Consider the following 24,848-nt stretch of genomic DNA (forward strand, 5'->3'; position numbering starts at 1 on the left):
AAACTGCAGGAAATTCAAAATCGGCGAGAAGTTCAAATTTTCGTGGTAAATTCGAATTTTCACAGTAAATTCAAATGTTAATTACATTGCATTGCAGAGGACATAATAATAATAATAATAATAATAATAATAATAATAATAATAATATAATTATTATTGTGGATGATAACATATTCATTATTTATGAAAATTCAGTTTGCATATCACTGGTGTGGAAGGATGTAGTAGGGTACTCTCTTTATTTCATCCTTGGGATACTGGTATAGTCAATGACATCACAAGCTAAGGTGTCCGACCCAAAATACTGGCACAGTCTATCTCTGTTCCTCCTATTATCACGAAATCCTAAAAAGGATTGGAAATTCAAAAACCAGCGGTAAAATTCAAATTCTTTCCTCTGGCTGTCAAACATGGAAGTTGGTGAGGGATAGTTGCCATTGATCGAGCACTAGAGAGTAGCTCTAGCCAGTCTCATCAATAACTGTTGCATGTAGAGAGAATATTTTCCTTATTAGTCTAGCACTAGAGAGCTGCTTCAGCCAGTCTAGCCAGTAGCCCTATGTGGTAAGGATGGGTAACAATAATAGGAAAGCTAATGATCACTGAAGTGCAGGTGAGGAGCCTGCTACTGGTCTACAAGTGAATACCTGCTGGGAGGGATGTAAAGACAGGTAATAATATTAGGACAGCGACCCACTGTCCCACTACTGCTATAAATCCATGCTCCCTATATACAGGAGTTTTTTAGCAATAGCACTGGGGAATGGAAACACGCTTATATCTATTTACAGGCCGAAAGTAGCATCCTAACCTACAGAAACGTGGGAATTACATTGTATGTATGATATTTTTTGTGAGCATAATGCTCAAGATCTCAGAACATGGCATCTCAAGACGAAAAAAATGGCCAGTCATCTCCAGCGCCGTTTATGAAGTGCGTTGTGTACCTGAGGAGTCGGCGAGCTGGAGCCTGTCTTGTACCTGGCCGGACACGACAGCCAAATCACAGCTTCTGTCGACCGAACCCTCACAATGACGCCCCTAACGCACTGCGAGACATGCAGGCTTGGCTTTGACGTAGAGTTCTAACTGTAATTCCACTCTCGATATAGACTCCCCAGTTTAAAAAAATCCACTTTACCCAATCCTAGATGGGGATGTTTTTGTCCATATACCTCGAATTTCTCACACAAAATGTAGATTCCTCCATTTTACGTACGTTATTTACAAAGACAGAACAAATACAGCATACACACGTTTTCACATCACTAAAGCATCGTTACTTGTTGATCTTAATTTGAAAATCCTTTACGACAGTATGGCATAAGCTATATTTCCTCCGAGTACTCTCTCATCTAGTAAAAAAAGTCTGTTCTCATCAGCTTAATATCTGTTATATCCTGCAACACAGGACTACAATATTAAACTCATTTTTAGCTCATGATGCACTGCTAAAAGCTTGCTCTACGCCTGTCACAGTGTGCTTCCTCACTTTCGAATTTTCTTAAGGTAGTCAAATGCCTCGGCATTTACGAAGTCTCTTAAGATAGCAAAGTAGCAGCGCAGACGAGTTCTAAATCAGGCTTGGCTCTGAGCACTATGGGACTCAACTGCTGTGGTCATAAGTCCCCTAGAACTTAGAACTACTTAAACCTAACTAACCTAAGGACAGCACACAACACCCAGCCATCACGAGCCAGAGAAAATCCCTGACCCCGCCGGGAATCGAACCCGGGAACCCGGGCGTGGGAAGCGAGAACGCTACCGCACGACCACGAGATGCGGGCTCTAAATCAGGTTAATCTACATATCACTATATGTATCCGGTAATATAGATGATTTTATTACGACGACCATCTTTCCCTGTGTAAGCGGGAGATAGAAATTTCGTTAAAAGATCTCGCTGCAATAAAAAATGCCTGATTACCTCGTCAACTCGTCAATCATATCTGTGATGCCCTCATTCTCGCTTCTACTCGCTCAGCTGCACGTCATAGATATGAAATTTATTCACTAATTAATTAAATTAATCATGAGAGCCCTTTGAATGATGAGTAATCTTTTTCCTGCAGTCGGATTACACTCACCAGGCGGGCGGTACAGACGCTTCTGTGGCGGCTCTGGGGACTCCCATAGGCTAGGTAGTCACTTCCTCTGATACCAAAATGGGTGGTAACTGTCGTCAGATAGCTGAGGATATGAGGATATCCAAGGTTAATTATGTTCTGTCCGTAGGGTACCTTCTCATGCTGGTAGAAGTAAATAACTTAGAATTCTGGTATACACTCCGGAACTAATGCTGCTGAGACCTGTCAACCTATGTGGGTGCAGGATGCTTCACTGTCTTCTCTACCCCTGCGATGTCTCTGCCCTCAGCACCGCCGCCATCACTGAATCACTTGCGAACAGCTGCCACCGCTGCCGTCGTGAACCTCCACCCTCATCAAATGGTTCAAATGGCTCTGAGCACTATGGGACTTAACATCTGAGGTCATCAGTCCCCTAGAACTTAGAACTACTTAAACCTAACTAACCTAAGGACACCACACACATCCATGCCCGAGGCAGGATTCGAACCTATGACCGTAGCGGTTGCGCGGTTCCAGACTGAAGCGCCTAGAACCGCTCAGCCACGCCGGCCAGTTCCACCCTGATCAAGCCAGGGCTGTACTGCTCCTGGCCGACAGCCCACTGTTCGCAGTGCCAGACAACTGTTAATATTCCAGACTCGCAAAAGATGTCCTATCCTTCTCAGAAGGACTGGGCACTTAAGTGTCCCAGAGGAAAATACCAGGATGTTGAACAATATGATTCCCCTCCTCCCTCCTACAAATCAAAATGTTCTGAGAAGTGTTTTCAAGATGTGCTGGAAAGGCTCACCCAGTGAACACTGGCAAAATACCTGTCTGCTTACCACCCCATCTCAAACGTGTATGAGCCCACAGATCTGGATTTTCCTCAGAATATAGTCCTGTAGAAGCGTTCCTATTGGCTCCCGCCAAATTAGTGCGTGGATGCTTCGAGATCTCAAAAGGGAATCCTTAGATGGAAGGCAATATACTTTTTGAGGAATATTATTGAGAAACAGGCCCGGATCTAGGGGGGGGGGGGTCAAACCAGGGTATCTGTCCTGGGCGGCAATTTCAGGTGGCGCCAAATTCATATTCTTGAAGAAAAACCACTTGTTTCACAAAGCGCCTAGGATCCACTGCAAGTTGGTCCATCAGTTGTTCATATGATTCTGAAACACATCCCTGTTGGTTTTTGAACATGTTTGAAGACATTCTAAGTTGATTTCTGAACCAATCATAAGCTGATTTTTGAATGCGTGATGTCTCTGTCAGGGGAATCCCTGTCGCATCTAAAAATAAACAACTTTCTCGCGGACAAAAGGGGAACGGGCTATACGAGCTCAGCCGAATAAACCAGAACGGATGACTGCCAATCGCTTTTCGTTTATGTGGTTGATACGGTGTGCAGATGGTAAGTGTTGTTATAATTACTAGCGAAATCCATAAATTCAGACTACCAGAGTGGCAATAAACGACTAACAGGAAGAACAGGTAAGAAAGATTACATATTATCTTCTCAGTGTATCCAAGAAAATGAAATTTTGACAAGAAATTTTTCCAGGTTGCTACAGTTTTAAGAGCCAGCTGTACAGTCCCCGGTTAGCAGCCGCTTGATTCTATTCTCGAAATAGCGACGAAAACGCGTTGAAAGAACATGTAATAACGCGCAACCGGAGAATAAACGAGGGATAACGAAACCAGTGATTCTAGCAGGGCAGCGAAGTTAACGGGAGAATAAGTTTTAACAATGGCAGGAATAATGACAGAATTAGCGATGACAAGATTGTTTGTTAGAACGAGGAATGAGAAGGAACGGAGAAATCATACAAATTGGACAGAAGAATATGACGATTCCGAAGTTATATAAAAATTTCGCACTACTACTACTACTACTTTTCGACCAAATGCTTGAGTAACTGCAGCATATGAATGAAATATGAAAATATTTTCTAACGTAAAACTTTTTACTTGTAGTAAGCCAAATAGGCATTTGATATTTGTACTTTGTGAATTATATTCTGTCGTGTTATTTATGTAAATAAGATAGATAAAAATGACCATTTGTGCCAAAACAGCCTCACTTATTTGCCGTGTGTTATAATTGCTGCAATATTAGAAAGGCCTATTTCATTTTATCTAGCAGCCAGTGAAAAAAATAGACGTCAAAAATCGAGAAACCTCACTAGTCTTGGGTACTATATGTATTGACAGCTTTTTCAGTATTAGATAATGACATTATGATTTTTCATGTAGCAAAACGTTTGGGGAACTTTGATGAGGCAATAGATCCTTTCGCAGAAAGGAAATCACACCGTGTAAAGCTGTAGCAAGATTAGAATGAAAAAAATGCTGGGACCTAAGAACTGAAGAAATGTGTACTGTCTCATTGTCTGTTCTCTTTATTGATTTTATGTTTCCTGTATTTAATTTTGTGTCACACAAAAGAGAAAGTTATTAGCTAATATGCAACAAAGAATGCAAGTTTTCTGAAGAGTTCTTATTCTCCCAGTCAAGTTCCACCCAGTATTAATTGTGTGTGTGTTTTTTAAGGGGTGTAGGATGTCAAACTGGCCGACGGGGCAGTGGCGCCCCCACTCCTTCCCTCTGCCCTAGAGCGTTTGAGATAGAACGTCAGACATTTTTTAAGAAATAAATTTTTCAAAAATTTGTTCATTTTCTAGCGCACATCTTTTTGAGGAGATTGATATATAAGACATATATGTTTGAGGAAATGTAAGACATATTATTTGCTCTTAAGTGTGCCAAAGTGCAGTGCCAAGCCTCTTCACACAGAAATCTTCTATCGCACATCACTGTGTTTTGCTGTGTGGAATTCAAACGTGTACATTTTGTAATGAAAGCCATCAAACATGTTTTCAAGATAGTGGAAATTAAAATGTACTGTGGTGCTCTAGGGCAGAGGGAAGGGGTGGGGGCGCCACTACCAAGTTTTTGCCACGATTCGTAAATATCGTAGATCTAGGGCTGTTGAGAAAGTTTAGAGAACTGACATTTGAAGCCGAGTGCAGAAGGAGTCTGCTGCCATCAACACACATTTCATGTAAGGACCATAAAGATAAAATAGGAGAAATCTGCGCTCATATGGAGGGATACAGATACTTTTTTTCCTCGCTCTATTTGCGAGTGGAATAGGAAAGGAAATGACTGGTAGTGCTACAGGGTACCCTCCGCCATACACCATACAGTTACATGTAGATGTAAATTTAGTCTGCCTATTAAGATGTCAATCCATCCATATATAGACATCCAAACTCACGGAAGAATGTTGTCTCTTACAATGGAGAAAACAGTAGTTGGAAGTAAATGGTTCAAATGGCTCTGAGCACTATGGGACTTAACATCTGAGGTCATCAGTCCCCTAGAACTTAGAACTACTTAAACCTAACTAACCTAAGGACATCACACACATCCATGCCCGAGGCAGGATTCGAAACTGCGACCGTAGCGGTCGCGCGGTTCCAGACTGAAGCGCCTAGAACCACTCGGCCACACCGGCCGGCAAGTTGGAACTTCTGCTGCTCATTGTTTCTCAGTAAAAATCTTCATATTAGTATCTAATTTTCTCACTGCATCACTTGACGACACGTATATGAGAGGCTGAAATATATAGGCCATAACACTTAGAAAAATGTTCAAATGTGTGTGAAATGTTATGGGACTTAACTACCGAGGTCATCAGTCCCTAAGCTTACACACTACTTAACCTAAATTATCCTAAGGACGAACACACACACCCATGCCCGAGGGAGGACTCGAACCTCCGCCGGGATCAGCCGCACAGTCCATGACTGCAGCGCTTGAGACCGGTCGGCTAATCCCACGCTAACACTTAGAAGAAGCGATATAGAACTCACCCCTCAACTTCCATTTTGTCAAAGTACCGCTTATCCGCCATATTCTCACGAATCTTCCAGTCTTTGATAGAAGCACAGCGCCTACAGTTTATCGATATCGAATGACTGTCTATAAATATCCCCCTGTACATGCCCTAGTCTCCTTTATCGTAGTCCAATGATCGCTACGGCAGAACTAGGACAGTGTAATGGTGTCAGAGTCTTCGCTGACAGCATAGTGTTTCGTGAGAAGTACATCTCCAGTTTTTCAATTGAGATGTACCGCCATAATACAATTCTAACAGTATCACAGAGCTTCCAGCATACACAAATTACCCGTTGAATCATTTACATTGGTAAGGTAACCTTGTACCTCCACGCACAATTCATAGATGCTAAACGAGTAGAGAAAGATTCGAGATTTAATCACAGCATTGTTCCTTCCTTCGACCCCCCCCCCCCTTGTTTGGTCCCATAGGAACTTACTCCCCACCCCATGCGCTACTAGATAATGGACCAACCATTATACCCTAGGGCAAGGGCAGTGTGCATGCATTTATTTAGAAACAAACGCAGCAGTTGCACACTTATCCGACTGCCGTACATCTGGAACCAGTTAACTAACATGCACAAGCCAGATCAAATCAACGTCTCCAGCGACAGCAGTCATCTTTGTGCCTCTTACACCTCGATCGGAATTGTTGTGCCACAGTCTCTGCGTGAAATGTCGATGGAATTTGCGGCCATACCCTCAGACATCCACTATGCTACAGAGCGACCTGCTTACAAAAATACCTTTATATACAACCTACTCTAAAGATCTCAGATGGAAACCCAGTTCTAAGCAAAGAAGGGAAATCAGAAAGGTGAAAGGAGTATATAGAGGGTCTATACAAGGGCGATGCACTTGAGGACAATATTATGGAAATGGAAGAGGATGTAGATGAAGATGAAATGGGAGATACGATACTGCGTGAAGAGTTTGACAGAGCACTGAAAGACCTGAGTCGAAACAAGGCCCCCGGAGTAGACAACATTCCATTGGAACAACTGACGGCCTTGGGAGAGCCAGTCCTGACAAAACTCTACCATCTGGTGAGCAAGATGTATGAGACAGGTGAAATTCCCTCAGACTTCAAGAAGAATATAATAATTCCAATCCCAAAGAAAGCAGGTGTTGACAGATGTGAAAATTACAGAACAATCAGTTTAATAAGCCACAGCTGCAAAATACTAACACGAATTCTTTACAGACGAATGGAAAAACTAGTAGAAGCCGACCTCGGGGAAGATCAGTTTGGATTCCGTAGAAATACTGGAACACGTGAGGCAATACTGACCTTACGACTTATCTTATAAGAAAGATTAAGGAAAGGCAAACGTACGTTTCTAGCATTTGTAGACTTAGAGAAAGCTTTTGACAATGTTGACTGGAATACTCTCTTTCAAATTCTAAAGGTGGCAGGGGTAAAATACAGGGAGCGAAAGGCTATTTACAATTTGTACAGAAACCAGATGGCAGTTATAAGAGTCGAGGGACATGAAAGGGAAGCAGTGGTTGGGAAGGGAGTAAGACAGGGTTGTAGCCTATCCCCGATGTTATTCAATCTGTATATTGAGCAAGCAGTAAAGGAAACAAAAGAAAAATTTGGAGTAGGTATTAAAATCCATGGAGAAGAAATAAAAACTTTGAGGTTCGCCGATGACGTAATTCTGTCAGAGACAGCAAAGGACTTGGAAGAGCAGTTGAACGGAATGGATGGTGTCTTGAAGGGAGGATATAAGATGAACATCAACAAAAGCAAAAAGAGGATAATGGAATGTAGTCGAATTAAGTCGAGTGATGTCGAGGGTATTAGATTAGGAAATGAGACACTTAAAGTAGTAAAGGAGTTTTGCTATTTGGGGAGCAAAATAACTGATGATGGTCGAAGTAGAGAGGATATAAAATGTAGAGTGGCAATGGCAAGGAAAGCGTTTCTGAAGAAGAGAAATTTGTTAACATCGAGTATAGATTTAAGTGTCAGGAAGACATTTCTGAAATTATTTGTATGGAGTGTAGCCATGTATGGAAGTGAAACATGGACGGTAAATAGTTTGGACAAGAAGAGAATAGAAGCTTTTGAAATGTGGTGCTACAGAAGAATGCTGAAGATTAGATGGGTAGATCACATAACTAATGAGGAAGTATTGAATAGGATTGGGGAGAAGAAAAGTTTGTGGCACAACTTGACCAGAAGAAGGGATCGGTTGGTAGGACATGTTCTGAGGCATCAAGGGATCACCAATTTAGTATTGAAGGGCAGCGTGGAGTGTAAAAATCGTAGGGGGAGACCAAGAGATGAATACACTAAGTAGATTCAGAAGGATGTAGGATGCAGTAGGTACTGGGAGATGAAGAAGCTTGCACAGGATAGATTAGCATGGAGAGCTGCATCAAACCAGTCTCAGGACTGAAGACCACAACAACAACAACAACTCTAAAGATCCAAGATGCCGACATTTCTACTCATGTGACCATGACGTCACTTCTGGCCGCATATTCTAAATTTGCTTGTAAATGTAGTACAGCTGTATAGAGCTAGCGCAACTGCACTTTTTTCTGTATGTGTTTGTATCAGTTTCATATGGGGAGCCCCCACATACAGGGTAGGTCCGTGATAGGACTAGCATAGAGCTTGTAGGTTGATCCACAACACATTACGTCCAGCACAGGATCTGAAGGTGGATCCACCTCGCGTTAGAAACGGGATAGGGTTCGAAGGTAGATCCACCACATGTTATGGCTGGGATAGGGTTTGAAGGCGAGCTAAAGCGGAAGAATATGTTCGGCTCAAATCCATTTGCATCGATTTTTAAGGGGGAGAGTAATCCACCCACTAGAAAGTGACAATGTAGGAGGCGAGTGGACGCAAACCCCGTGATATTTCACTTAGGCACTGTAACACTACAGTTCAGACAGAAGTGCAAGAGACACGAAGATGACAGCTGTTGCCAGAGGAAACATCAACATTGGTTCGGTCTGGGTTGGCTCTCGATGTACAATCGTCAGATAAGTGTGTAATTACCGTGTTTGCTTCTAAATAAATAATGTAAGTACAGCTACACATATGCGCACTGCCCACTGCTCTAGAAAGAATATGGTATCACGGTCAGTCCACTGTCAAATAGCTCGTGGGGGTAAAATGAACAGTGCTGTGATTTAACCCTGAATCTTCCTCTACCCTTGCAGTAGCCCTGAATTGTGCATGGAGGAGCGAAGTTGTTGCACCAATGTAAATGATTCAATGGATAGCCTGTCTTTTTCACACTAAGAACCAACAAATAACAATACTTCATGAGAAGACAGGAGTGGGGGGAGTGTTTGCCATCTTGAATAAATTAAAACTGCACCAGAATTGGCCTTAATTCCTCTACTCTCCGGTCTGCTATATGGTGCTACCGAGAAGGAAGTGACGTGGCCAAAAAAACAACATAACAGTTTTAAAAACAAGGCCAATGGAAAATGGAATGGCTAGGCAAAGTTTAGGAAAAGCATCTTTCACCCTTTAGTTTACACTCTTTATTTAAACAAGAGCCAAGATTTTTCAATTAAAAATTTTCCCAGTGTTTTAAGAAATATAATTTAAATAAAAACATGTAACATAACCCACACCTCAAATCAAGCGCTTGAGGAAGGTACACAACTACAAAATTCTTAAGACAAATGTTAACCATCAAATTTACACCTTCCTGTCATTTAAAAACAATAATTTTTTTGAAAAATCAAAAGCAATCAATCACTTAAAAGGAAACAATTATTTTAGGGACACTGCCCACATATACTTTCAAGGCAAGCTTCAAATTATGTATGATTGCTTTAAAATATTAACGTCTACGTGATCGCACCATACTTAATAAAATCTTACAATTTCTTTCAGTTAAACAACAAGAAAACTGTTGAAATCTTAATTATTTGAGAAAAGGAAAAGAAAATTGAGAGCCTCAGTCAAAAGAATGCCTTCAAGGCAAGCTTTCAATCATGCATAGTGCTTGATGTAACACCTGATTAGTGAGCCATCCGACGAGCCGCCATCCCCCGGTTGTCGCAGGTCCGGGCATCCTCCCACGCCGTCAGACAGACGTCGCCTTCTACAGAACTTGGCCCGCATGCCTGCAAAACTAAAACACACTAACGCATGTGTTAACGGCTGGTTCCATACCACTAGTGGAGAAGTAGTTTAGTAAACACACACAGGAGAGAAGTCCGGTGTGACATAGCATAATGCCTCTGTAAAACCGCAGTGAATACGGAAACGCCGAGCTACAGGGACTCAAAGGCAACAGGCAGAAACCGAGGCCCGCAACTCGACACGGCCGTATCGAATCAAAACACCGGAGAGATACCGACGTGGTGGCGGACAGATGCAAAGGTTAAACCGAACAGTCGTCCAACTTAGGTCGACAAGGAGGAGGCAGCACCTTATACAGTTCGTGGGTGGAATTAATGATACACACCCATTACCCTGAAGACGTCGGGAAGGATCCAGAATAGAACACTGGGTGGGCCTCCAGATTATCTGGATAAATATAACACGACTATCAGCAAGGCGACAGTATACAGGCATATTCTTTCAGAAATACACGTAAGCAATTACAATAGAGTCCCGTTAATCCGAACTAAATGGGACCAGACCTTGTTCGGATTACCGATTTGTTCGGATTAGCCGGAATTACGGTGACGAGTTTCTAGATTGAAGTATACCAAGCAGATAAATAGGTACACCATGGTAACAAATGGGAACAAGTGTGGAAACAATGACTCACTCTCACTCCCTGCCCTTGTTGTGCACTGTTGAGACTTTTGTAGTGTAGGAGGTCAGTGCACTGCCAGTTGGCTCGCAAAGCGCTCCTAACAATTGTATTGTATTCGTTCATGTGTAGTGGCGTACGTCTTTTCGTCATGAGTAAACGGAAACATACAACGTTAGCTCTCAAAGAAAAACTGAATGCTTTGAAGCGGATAGACAATGGTGAGAATGTCTCTAAACTGGCAAAGGAACTGGGTGTTGGTGAAGGGGAGAAACACTCGAAATTCGTCAGACTTTGAAACAATCCCAGTACGATAAGGTGGATGAAGATCTTTTCCTTTGGTTTACGCTGGAAAGAGAAAGGGGAACTGGTTCAGGAGAAGGCTGTTTACCTGAAAAAGTTAATGAATGGTGGTGAGTCTTTTAGTGCTAGTACGGGTTGGTTGGACAGATTCAAAAAACGTCATGGAATCCGTCAGCTAACAATTACTGGAGAGAAGCTTTCTTCTGACCGTGATGCAGCGAAGGAATATTTGGGTGAGTTTCAAAAAAAATGATAAGAGAGGGAAAGTATTCTTCTTAACAAATTTATAACGCTGACGAGACTGGCCTTAATTTTAGGGCATTGTCAACAAAAAGCCTGGCATCAAAAGCAGAAGACCATGCTCTGGTTTTAAAATGCGCAAAGATCATGAGACTTTATTAGCGTGCAGCAACGCTGATGGTAATAACAAGCTGCCTTTAATGCTAATCGGCAAATCTGCTAGGCCCAGAGCTTTTAAAAACTGCAAAATAAAGTCCCTGTCCGTATATTATCGCAACCAGAAAAAAGCATGGATGGATGGTAAGCTGATCAAAGAATGGTTTCACCGCCACTTTGTTCCCTCTGTTCGACGGTTTTCTAAGGAAAATCATTTGTCTCTCCGTGCAATCCTTTTGATTGATAATGCGCCATTTACCCCAGCAGTGAGGAATTATATATGGAGAAATTGTGGCGAAGTCTTTGCAGCCTAATGTTACACCACTTCTACAGCAGATGGACCAGAGCGTACTGCAAACATTAAAACTGGTTTACAGAAAACAATTTTTAAGAATGCTGATCCAAGATGATAGCATTCGTTTAGTGGACAAAATAATGTGAAGGATCTTATTTATTGGGCTGCTGAGGCATGGCAGAATATTTCAGAAAATACTCTGAGAAAATCTTGGAGAAAACTGTGAACATCTCTTGAATTTCAGGACAACCTATCTGAAAATGAAGAGGAAAATCTGCTACAAATGATACAGACAATCCCTGGATGTGAAGAGGCTAGTGAAGGAGATGTAGATGAGTGGATGGCAGCGGATGGGGCATGTGTGGAGAACGTTACTGACGCTAATTTAGTTGCTGCTGTGACTCAAGACCAGGAGGAAGTCGACTGCTGTGACGGAAGTGACAATGAGCCTGAAAGGGACAAAGGAGAGCTGGTGCTACACAGTGACACAGCAGAAGCCCTTGACCTCGCGCTACGTTATTTGGAGCGACAGCCCACTTCTACAACTGCTGATTTGTTGTTTATGAGACGATGGTCATATAACAAACTGTCTTCATTATGCCAAAACACAATGACTGAGTTTTTGTCATCTAAAAAGTAGGGATAAAATGTCCGCTGTATTTTAGTAAGTTAGACAGCTTTTCTTTATTGTAATGCATTGTTTAAACCTAATCTTTTGTTGCCAATTTTTCTAATACATGTTTACTGTACTTTGTAAATTAAAATAGTATGTACAGCAGTTTACCGCACAGTTTTCCATACTTAGACTAACATTTTTCATGTTCGGATTAACCGAACGTTCGGATTACAGGGCTTCGGATTAGCGGGACTCTGCTGTAGCTAACCCGTAAATCAGAGTCTGTAACTAGAATCGAATTCGTGTGTGGGATCACAGCACTACAGACGCTCGACCAGATAACGGAACTTAAAAAAGGTCATAAAGATTTAGAAAAACATGTTAATAATTTTACTAGAAAATATGAGGGAGTTTAAGTTAAATAAAATATGTATCGCGAGTTTGCACCAATAGAATGACGATCGATGTAATTTAGATGGATGACGCCAGCTTAAGATGTTCACGCAGTCAGCGACATATGACGATCGCTGGCGCCCTCTACACGGCTCTATAAATTCAAGGGCCTCGCGCGCCCTTAGTGCAGGTTTTAAATGGGCCTCCATCACCTGTAAGGCGAATGGCGGTTTACCCCCTCAAAACCAAAACCAAGATCAGAAACCAAATCAGCAAAAGAAGAAAAAACTAGGAGGGTTGAATCAAAAGTAATGCCTCCACCTTCGTCAATTGGGTTTGGATGGTAATATTTTAATAAACCAAACGCAGAAATAATCCTTAGAATATGATCTTTAATTACCAATATTCACTTTTCCACATAATCACCAGCCAACTGGATACATTTCTGCCAGCGATGAACAAGTTTTCTGAAGCCGTCACGGAAGAAATCGACACTCTGTTTCCTCAACCACAGTCTCACAGTTCTCTCAACGTCTTCATCAGAAGCATGACGTCCCCGCAGATTGTATTTCATTATCGGGAGCAAATGGAAGTCAGGCGGTACTAAATCTGGACTGTATGGAGAATGCCGTATGGTGGTGAGATTCAGTCTCTGAGGTTCTGCTGCTGCGGTGGCACGTGAAGTGTGTTGTTTGGCATTGTCATGCTGCAGGAAGACATTTCCCTTTTCCGTCCGGACCCTTGTTAGCCGTCGTTTCAGAGTTCGCAGTGTTGTGATGTAGCGCTCTGACTTTATTGTTGTTCCACGATCAAGGAAATCAACATGAATAACACTATCTGCGTCCCATATTCCGTAGATTGACGTTCCGTCTCCGGGTCGTAATGGTGTACCCACGTTTCGTCTCCTGTCACAATTGAATGGAGAAAGGCGTCACCTTCATTCTCGTAACACGAGAGAAATCCTGGCAAATTTCAAGTCTGTGCGCTTTCACTTCAGGACATCCGATAGCCAAGCGAAGCAATAATGGACCCACACGTTCTTGTGAACTGCCGATTGTGCTTGCAATATCTCTCTGAGTGATACGACGATCACACAACATTTTTTGCTTGTGAAACTCGGTGCTTGCTGTCACAGGACGTCCAACTCTCGGTCATGCAGGTCAGATGTTCCTGCCTCACCGTCTTTATAAACTTACTCGCCCAACGACGCGCAGTACTCACATCAACACAATCACCATAAACTGCTTTCATTCTCTGATGAATCTCCTTTGGGGTGACACCTTCTGCTGTAAAGAATTCAATGACTGCACGTTGCTTAATCGCACTGACTGACCGCCTGCGCAGGTTTCCATACTTTACACTGTAAAAACACAACCGTTCAATGCTAAGGCTTCCCGCCAACTGAACTGTTGAGAAGAGGCTACAGAAAAAGCCAGTATCTGCCACATACTATTGGAGAGCTACGAAGGTGGAAGCATTGCTTTTCAGTCAATCCTCGTAGATAATACAGGGTGTTTCAAAAATGACCGGTATATTTGAAACGGCAATACAAACTAAACGAGCAGCGATAGAAATACACCGTTTGTTGCAATATGCTTGGGACAACAGTACATTTTCAGGCAGACAAACTTTCGAAATTACAGTAGTTACAATTTTCAACAACAGATGGCGCTGCGGTCTGGGAAACTCTATAGTACGATATTTTCCACATATCCACCATGCGTAGCAATAATATGGCGTAGTCTCTGAATGAAATTACCCGAAACCTTTGACAACGTGTCTGGCGGAATGGCTTCACATGCAGATGAGATGTACTGCTTCAGCTGTTCAATTGTTTCTGGATTCTGGCGGTACACCTGGTCTTTCACGTGTCCCCACAGAAAGAAGTCACAGGGGTTCATGTCTGGCGAATAGGGAGGCCAATCCACGCCGCCTCCTGTATGTTTCGGATAGCCCAAAGCAATCACACGATCATCGAAATATTCATTCAGGAAATTAAAGACGTCGGCCGTGCGATGTGGCCGGGCACCATCTTGCATAAACCACGAGGTGTTCGCAGTGTCGTCTAAGGCAGTTTGTACCGCCACAAATTCACGAAGAATGTCCAGATAGCGAGATGCAGTAATCGTTTCGGATCTGAAAAATGGGCCAATGATTCCTTTGGAAGAAATGGCGGCCCAGACCAGTACTTTTTGAGGATGCAGGGACGATGGGACTGCAACATGGGGCTTTTCGGTTCCCCATATGCGCCAGTTCTGTTTATTGACGAAGCCGTCCAGGTAAAAATAAGCTTCGTCAGTAAACCAAATGCTGCCCACATGCATATCGCCGTCATCAATCCTGTGCACTATATCGTTAGCGAATGTCTCTCGTGCAGCAATGGTAGCGGCGCTGAGGGGTTGCCGCGTTTGAATTTTGTATGGATAGAGGTGTAAACTCTGGCGCATGAGACGATACGTGGACGTTGGCGTCATTTGGACTGCAGCTGCAACACGGCGAACGGAAACCCGAGGCCGCTGTTGGATCACCTGCTGCACTAGCTGCGCGTTGCCCTCTGTGGTTGCCGTACGCGGTCGCCCTACCTTTCCAGCACGTTCATCCGTCATGTTACCAGTCCGTTGAAATTTTTCAAACAGATCCTTTATTGTATCGCTTTTCGGTCCTTTGGTTACATTAAACCTCCGTTGAAAACTTCGTCTTGTTGCAACAACACTGTGTTCTAGGCGGTGGAATTCCAACACCAGAAAAATCCTCTGTTCTAAGGAATAAACCATGTTGTCCACAGCACACTTGCACGTTGTGAAAAGCACACGCTTACAGCGGAAAGACGACGTACAGAATGGCGCACCCACAGACTGCGTTGTCTTCTATATCTTTCACATCACTTGCAGCGCCATCTGTTGTTGAAAATTGTAACTATTGTAATTTCGAAAGTTTGTCCGCCTGAAAATGTACTGTTGTCCCAAGCATATTGCAACAAACGGTGTATTTCTATCGCTGCTCGTTTAGTTTTTATTGCCGTTTCAAATATACCGGTCATTTTTGAAACACCCTGTATATTCGAAATACTCCTTTCCCTCCATCTATGAGTAAATGGAGCCAAAACAACAAAAAAAAGAAGAAAAACACTAACCTGAGCCTGGAAAGAGCACAAGCCCTCTCAATAGGCCACTCTCTTTCTTCAGCAGAAAAATGAAAAACTAAAAAACAGTTGCCCTTTTATTTCCTAAGGTATCTCTCACAGTCTGAGACGAAATTCATGGAATAGTTCTATACATCGAATATGGTCTCTGAGCCCGGAAGCTCTAACTGAGATAAAGTGCACGAGTTTAGCAAACAGTAGTCATGAACAGTTAACCGATCAAAAATCATTTACCATTAGCGTGAGTCCGTAGCACAGGCCGAAGACAGTGTCAGTCATCATGGAGCGGGCAAATAATGACGTACGCACATGGAGCTGCTGTTGCGTCATTCTCTGATGGTCTGTTCGCCCAAAGAAGATATGTGTCAAAAATGAGCTCGGAGTGGCTGCCTCACGCTTCTAACGTGATCATTCACGTAAGCTGATTTTTTTTACGTTTCTGCCACACAGTTCTAGCTGACTATCGTATTCAGAGTTGTGGCTTACTATATTTTCATTCAAAACATAACACATCTTCCACCGTACAATTACCAGCTTAAGAACGTTGAACTTGTATTGGCTCAAACTAGGGCAGACGTAACGAAATTAATGTTTGTGTTCCGAGACACGGAGAGGTTTTGAACGAGGCTGTAACACGAATAATACCGGAGAGATAGATAAACACCGTATCCCATGAGTGGAATAAGATCTTAGGATCGAACGAAGAAGAGAATCTAAGTGAAGAAGCAACACGAATTAGTTTCCCTGTCGGTCGATGAGGACAGCATCAGGGAAGATAGCGACGCCGTTGTGGTCCTGAGTACAGGAAATCAGTTCGGTTATTATTATCTTTGTGTTAAAGTGAATTAAAGGTGAGATCTCCATTCGTAATTTTACATTACATTTGTGAGTGTTGGAAAATTATTCGCGAGTGAAAGGGCTAAGGGCGGCAATTATAGTGTACCAGAAGGACCGTTCGTCATACACCGTAAGGTGGCTTGTGGAGTACAGCTGAAGATGTAGATCTGCGAAATTGGGTAAAAATACACTCCTGGAAATTGAAATAAGAACACCGTGAATTCATTGTCCCAGGAAGGGGAAACTTTATTGACACATTCCTGGGGTCAGATACATCACATGATCACACTGACAGAACCACAGGCACATAGACACAGGCAACAGAGCATGCACAATGTCGGCACTAGTACAGTGTATATCCACCTTTCGCAGCAATGCAGGCTGCTATTCTCCCTTGGAGACGATCGTAGAGATGCTGGATGTAGTCCTGTGGAACGGCTTGCCATGCCATTTCCACCTGGCGCCTCAGTTGGACCAGCGTTCGTGCTGGACGTGCAGACCGCGTGAGACGACGCTTCATCCAGTCCCAAACATGCTTAATGGGGGACAGATCCGGAGATCTTGCTGGCCAGGGTAGTTGACTTACACCTTCTAGAGCACGTTGGGTGGCACGGGATACATGCGGACGTGCATTGTCCTGTTGGAACAGCAAGTTCCCTTGCCGGTCTAGGAATGGTAGAACGATGGGTTCGATGACGGTTTGGATGTACCGTGCACTATTCAGTGTCCTCTCGACGATCACCATTGGTGTACGGCCAGTGTAGGAGATCGCTCCCCACACCATGATGCCGGGTGTTGGCCCTGTGTGCCTCGGTCGTATGCAGTCCTGATTGTGGCGCTCACCTGCACGGCGCCAAACACGCATACGACCATCATTGGCACCAAGGCAGAAGCGACTCTCATCGCTGAAGACGACACGTCTCCATTCGTCCCTCCATTCACGCCTGTCGCGACACCACTGGAGGCGGGCTGCACGATGTTGGGGCGTGAGCGGAAGACGGCCTAACGGTGTGCGGGACCGTAGCCCAGCTTCATGGAGACGGTTGCGAATGGTCCTCGCCGATACCCCAGGAGCAACAGTGTCCCTAATTTGCTGGGAAGTGGCGGTGCGGTCCCCTACGGCACTGCGTAGGATCCTACGGTCTTGGCGTGCATCCGTGCGTCGCTGCGGTCCGGTCCCAGGTCGACGGGCACGTGCACCTTCCGCCGACCACTGGCGACAACATCGATGTACTGTGGAGACCTCACGCCCCACGTGTTGAGCAATTCGGCGGTACGTCCACCCGGCCTCCCGCATGCCCACTATACGCCCTCGCTCAAAGTCCGTCAACTGCACATACGGTTCACGTCCACGCTGTCGCGGCATGCTACCAGTGTTAAAGACTGCGATGGAGCTCCGTATGCCACGGCAAACTGGCTGACACTGACGGCGGCGGTGCACAAATGCTGCGCAGCTAGCGCCATTCGACGGCCAACACCGCGGTTCCTGGTGTGTCCGCTGTGCCGTGCGTGTGATCATTGCTTGTACAGCCCTCTCGCAGTGTCCGGAGCAAGTATGGTGGGTCTGAGACACCGGTGTCAATGTGTTCTTTTTTCCATTTCCAGGAGTGTACAAGTGTGAAATGGTTTCTTCAGTATCCCACAGCAAGGGGGTGGCTCAGGATGGTGAGTGTGTTCTCTGGTTGCTGTTGCCCAAGTGTGAATTAGCGAGTGGTTGGTTGTCTGTATTGTGACCAGTCTATCCATTATAAGAAACCGCGGTAGGCGATGGTGATCCCTGTCGCCTATTGTTTGTTGCCCCTGACAGTTGACTTTGGCGTAGATAAGCACTAATGGCGTGCCCAATACGCGATAGGACATCTCAAACCTTATGACTGGATTATCTCGGAGATGGAGTGTCCCTTACTTTGCATATCCAAGATCTGTGCGCAGTCAAATACACTGATATCCCGCGAGTAGTCATTATGCGTCGACAATCCTGCCGGCAACGACATACAAGGCACATGGCATGCCATATTGTTCCGTTCCACATGGCCAGATGATGGTTCTGTGAGCAGCCCCATTACTATATCGAGTTGAGTTGTCCGTGAGTGTGCCGGCCGCGGTGGCCGTGCGGTTCTAGGCGCTTCAGTCCGGAACCGAGGGACTGCTACGGTCGCAGGTTCGAATCCTGCCTCGGGCATGGATGTGTGTGATGTACTTAGGTTAGCTACGTTTAAGTAGTTCTAAGTTCTAGGGGACTGATGACCTAAGATGTTAAGTCCCATAGTGCTCAGAGCCATTTGAACCATTTTTGTCCGTGAGTGTATTTCCAATTATTCCTGACGAGACACCCTATAATAGTGCTCTTAGCACTAATTTAAAAATTATTCACGGATGGTTCTTCTGAAGATCTGTTAACATGTTCTGTTACTCACACTGTCAACAAATATTTGTATATGGATGAGCACATGTTGTAATATTACCTGTATAGTGACCCTGTAACAGTTCCGTTCCATTTTATTTCTTATACAAAGCGGGCACTACTGACGGTTGGATGGTGACTGAAAGGTTCTAATGCGAAATTTCGGATTCCGGGACATCCCGCCTCTATAGTGGGGTTGCAGCAAGAAGGCTTTGCTCAAGCTGATGGCAGCTCTGAAGTGGTTACCAGAGCCTGCTCAGCGCATTCAAAAGTTGCTGTTTCCGAAATTTAATCCCCGACGCGCGGCTGCAACGCTGCCTTAGCCCCAAGTGATGGCTTGAGATGTAGCAAGTACCTTTTCAGCATGGATGTCAACAAGAATTTTGCCTTTTCGCTCCCATGATTCTTGGGACACTCAGCTCCATCGCAACAGTATTTCTGTTTGGCCAGTCCTATGTGTTGCCTTCCCCTCCAGACACAGTGTATGCTATGTCCTCCAATAGAGGGAGACCGTCCAAACTCAGCAGCAACCTAGTAAATTGTTTATGTGCATTTGCTCGGCATATCAGGGAAATTTTTGCAGTGTTCCCCTATAGTTTCATGCTTCGAACACATTTACATTCGTCACATTGGCTACAAGTTTGCTGCCGCCTCTCCAGAAGAGTCTGGGCTAAGAACACAGAACTTTGAATTCGGAGTCCTTCGTTTCCTGAGAGCCGTCATGTGCCGACTATTATTCGCTTCCTGGCTGCCGACCAGTCCTGACTGTGCAATGTGACGATGAAGATGTACAGTCTGTAAAGTAAGACCATAGTCGGGTTAATCAGTACAAAAATGTATTTGATAACAAACTGAAACATATAAATGCATCGTATATGGACAAAAGAAAAATGAAATTACAATTAATAATAATACACTCCTGGAAATTGAAATAAGAACACCGTGAATTCATTGTCCCAGGAAGGGGAAACTTTATTGACACATTCCTGGGGTCAGATACATCACATGATCACACTGACAGAACCACAGGCACATAGACACAGGCAACAGAGCATGCACAATGTCGGCACTAGTACAGTGTATATCCACCTTTCGCAGCAATGCAGGCTGCTATTCTCCCATGGAGACGATCGTAGAGATGCTGGATGTAGTCCTGTGGAACGGCTTGCCATGCCATTTCCACCTGGCGCCTCAGTTGGACCAGCGTTCGTGCTGGACGTGCAGACCGCGTGAGACGACGCTGCGTCCAGTCCCAAACATGCTCAATGGGGGACAGATCCGGAGATCTTGCTGGCCAGGGTAGTTGACTTACACCTTCTAGAGCACGTTGGGTGGCACGGGATACATGCGGACGTGCATTGTCCTGTTGGAACAGCAAGTTCCCTTGCCGGTCTAGGAATGGTAGAACGATGGGTTCGATGACGGTTTGGATGTGCCGTGCACTATTCAGTGTCCTCTCGACGATCACCAGTGGTGTACGGCCAGTGTAGGAGATCGCTCCCCACACCATGATGCCGGGTGTTGGCCCTGTGTGCCTCGGTCGTATGCAGTCCTGATTGTGGCGCTCACCTGCACGGCGCCAAACACGCATACGACCATCATTGGCACCAAGGCAGAAGCGACTCTCATCGCTGAAGACGACACGTCTCCATTCGTCCCTCCATTCACGCCTGTCGCGACACCACTGGAGGCGGGCTGCACGATGTTGGGGCGTGAGCGGAAGACGGCCTAACGGTGTGCGGGACCGTAGCCCAGCTTCATGGAGACGGTTGCGAATGGTCCTCGCCGATACCCCAGGAGCAACAGTGTCCCTAATTTGCTGGGAAGTGGCGGTGCGGTCCCCTACGGCACTGCGTAGGATCCTACGGTCTTGGCGTGCATCCGTGCGTCGCTGCGGTCCGGTCCCAGGTCGACGGGCACGTGCACCTTCCGCCGACCACTGGCGACAACATCGATGTACTGTGGAGACCTCACGCCCCACGTGTTGAGCAATTCGGCGGTACGTCCACCCGGCCTCCCGCATGCCCACTATACGCCCTCGCTCAAAGTCCGTCAACTGCACATACGGTTCACGTCCACGCTGTCGCGGCATGCTACCAGTGTTAAAGACTGCGGTGGAGCTCCGTATGCCACGGCAAACTGGCTGACACTGACGGCGGCGGTGCACAAATGGTGCGCAGCTAGCGCCATTCGACGGTCAACACCGCGGTTCCTGGTGTGTCCGCAGTGCCGTGCGTGTGATCATTGCTTGTACAGCCCTCTCGCAGTGTCCGGAGCAAGTATGGTGGGTCTGACACACCGGTGTCAATGTGTTCTTTTTTCCATTTCCAGGAGTGTATGTCTAATCATCCGCAGCGTCTATAATTACTCTGCATCTCCTAGGCATGCTTGAAACCAAGTTTCCCGCGTATTCACTTGGAAGAGACCCCCAAATGTGTCGAATCTGCGTTGACAGCTGTTTCAAAGTGAAGATCTTTTTTCCTTGCTATTTCTTTCTGATGTAAGACCATACGTTACCCTAAGGTTAGCGTCATGCGACTTTGAGCGACAATCCAGTACCTGCAACTCTTTCTCCATTTTCCACTCTCTGCAAAGCCTACTGCGGTGCTTCGGAACATTGCCCTCTCGCAGTATCCAATCTTAATTTTGTTGTTGAACCAACATTTGGCAGTTGGCATCAAACATCTTTGATAATCGCGGTGCATAAGCTGCATTCGTGTCTCTTCTTGTGCATTTCGGTCAAGAATTAAAACAAAACTAATGCTTTATGGACATTGCATGAAAGATGAAGGTTCCCTCTGTTGGGTTGTTAAAGAACTAAGGCGGTATCTTTTACCATCTTTGTGTAATGCCCACCACCCTCTTACTTAATAGGCTTATAGTGTAGCTTTTGCTAATAGCACGAGGTGTTGGTTTCATATCCCGGAACCGGTTCTTTGAGCAGCTCGCGCTTATCTGGCTGATTGTGCATCTTGAAAGCGGAGTTCATTGGGTTATTTCTTGTTATTGCTTAAAAATTCGAGATACGCAGTGAGGACCTTTGATTTGTTCTCCTTACAGCCTTCCTGACGATGTCAATCAAAGTCTGACATTGTTAGCTTCAGCTTCCTCTTTTTTCATGTAAATTTATGTGTTTTTGTATCGACTTCCATTTAAGAACTCCACTTCCTACAACTTCTCCCATGATTAGGCGACTCTTATTTAACCAATATAGTCAGGAATACATCAATATGTTGTTTCAGCGTGATGGTGTTTCCGTTGTACGTAGTGGCCAAATTATTAATGGAATGTTGCATAACATGCAAAATTGGTTATTGTGATTACCAGCCGGCCGGAGTGGGCGAGCGGTTCTAGGCGCTACAGTCTGGAACCGCGCGACCGTTACAGTCGCAGGTTCGAATTCTGCCTCGGGCATGGATGTGTGTGATGTCCTTAGGTCAGTTAGGTTTAAGTAGTTCTAAGTTCTAGGGGACTGATGACCTCAGATGTTAAGTCCCATAGTGCTCAGAGCCAATTGAACCACTTTTTTTTGTGATGACCAGTGGGTAGCGCTCGCAGGTTTTTATTTCGAACCTCAACTTTTACTAATGCGGATTAGTTTCAATACAAATAACTAGAACGTCGCGCACCCACGCAAACAGCTATCGACGGTCATTTCTTTCACAGCCATATAACAGCCGCCATTCATTGAGGAGAAGGCTGTACCGGTATCGGAATTACAGATTATCAACTCATTCAATTATCATATGTGATAAGACAATAGTTTTAACTATTTTACATTGAATTCTTGCAGTTAATGTTTTCTTCTCTTCCAGCTCTTGTACGTCTCTGCTGTAAGTGAAGGTTAATAATGGTTCAAATGGCTCTGAGCACTAAGGGACTTAACATATGTGGTCATCAGTCCCCTAGAACTTAGAACTACTTAATGCTAACTAACCTAAGGACATCACACACATCCATGCCCAAGGCAGGATTCGAACCTGCGACCGTAGCAGTCGCGCGGTTCCGGACTGAGCGCCTAGAACCGCTAGACCACCGCGGCCGGCGAAGGTTAATATATGACTCTTTTCGTCTTAGGTTACGGAAGGTTAATAGTCTGTCTAACATGGAGAAGGTTCTATGTTGTGAAGACCATGATTCAGTTCCTGATATACGATCTACTACTTTTAAGTTAAAACTTATAAAGCATCAACACACTAAAAATAGAATAAAGCAAGTTCGCTGAAATTATTTGAACGGATCGATGGGGATAAATTCAGTGAAGATGCAATTTGAGTACGTCTGAATTATTTGCACCGATGCCATTTTATGCCATTGTAATCTCACTGATTTCATGCTTATCGATATTTTCATTTCAGTGCATTTTAATTCATTTCACATACATTCTTTGTGGCAGGGTAAGCTACTGTCCTTCGCTGACTCTCTTCTTGCAGTAGGGCTATTCCGACAAATCCTGTCAGAGATCGTATGGTTGCAGTAGGTCGTGTAGGAAATAAAAGGTGCAATCATCAGTGACAATGAAAATTTAAGCCAAACCTGGAGGCATGCTCACATAGCCTAATGGACTGTGCCCTCCTCTGCTGTTTCTGGTTTTCTGTTCATTAATCGACAAGGGAGCACTCAGTTGCTTTGATTTTTTGTTTGCTTCTATCTTCTTGGTCTCTCTGCTTCAAAAGATGCAACTAGAAGACGCTTTCTACAGACACACTGGTTTTTATCTGACTTTATCTATTCGTCACACAAATAGTCGTATGAAAATTATGGCACTGACGCAACACATGCCGATGAACTAGCAGCAGCAGGTTTCCGGCAATACTTTTCACATGAAATATCAAGAAGTATGAGTTAGTGAGATCGCGCAGTGGTTAGCACACTGTACTCGCATTCGCGATGACGACTGCTCACATCCCTCTTCGACCATCCAAATTTAGATTATCCATAAATTCCCTAAAACACTTAAGGCAAATTCGGGGGTGATTCCTGTGAAAGGGCACGGTCGCTTTCTTTCCACATCCTTTCCTAAACTGAGCTTGTGCTTCGTCTCTAATGCTCTCTACATCTACGTCTATATCAATACTCCACAAGCCACTTTGCGGTGTGTGACGGTCGGGACTTCTATTACCACTAACTGATCCCTCCTTCCCTGTTCTACTCGCGAAAGGCGCATGGGGAGAATGATTATCGGTAAACATCTGTATTAGCTCTAATTTCTCGGATTTTTTTCGTTGCGGTCATTTCATGAGATGCATGTCGAAGGAAGTAATAAGTTGGCCGGCTCTTCCTGGAACACGTTTTTTCGAAATTTCAGTATTAATCTCTTCGTCAGGCACAATGTCTCTCTTGTAATTTCTGGAACAGTAGTTAAATGAGCATCTCCATACCGCTATTAGTCTGACAAAATTGTGTGGTTCTGAGTCTTACCTTTCTTTTGCTAAGAGTATTACGCAAAATATTCATTCGTGTTTCTGTCTTTATTCAGATTCTTTGTTGTAAAATTGTAAAACATTGGTAGTTACCATTTTGATGATGTTGATAGCGTTTGGTAAACAATAGTTGACACACACGTACACACACACACACACACACACACACACACACACACACACACACACACATAATCAGCTTACAATTAAATTGTAATTCGATTTGTAAATGTAACGTATTTTACTGATTAATCCAGAGAAAGTGTACGCAATTTAATAATTTTTTTGACATCCTGGTGCTAATTTCTTATAGTTGAATGCT

The 24,848-nt window shown here is 44.4% G+C and overlaps 1 pseudogene; it reads left to right on the forward strand.

Moving 5' to 3' along the window:
* Positions 1 to 1,332: 1,332 nt before the first annotated feature.
* On the forward strand, positions 1,333 to 1,500 carry LOC126189803 (U2 spliceosomal RNA; annotated as a pseudogene).
* Positions 1,501 to 24,848: the final 23,348 nt, after the last annotated feature.

The sequence above is a fragment of the Schistocerca cancellata genome, chromosome 5, assembly GCF_023864275.1.
Source record: "Schistocerca cancellata isolate TAMUIC-IGC-003103 chromosome 5, iqSchCanc2.1, whole genome shotgun sequence".
In the NCBI taxonomy this organism is placed as follows: Eukaryota; Metazoa; Arthropoda; class Insecta; order Orthoptera; family Acrididae; genus Schistocerca; species Schistocerca cancellata.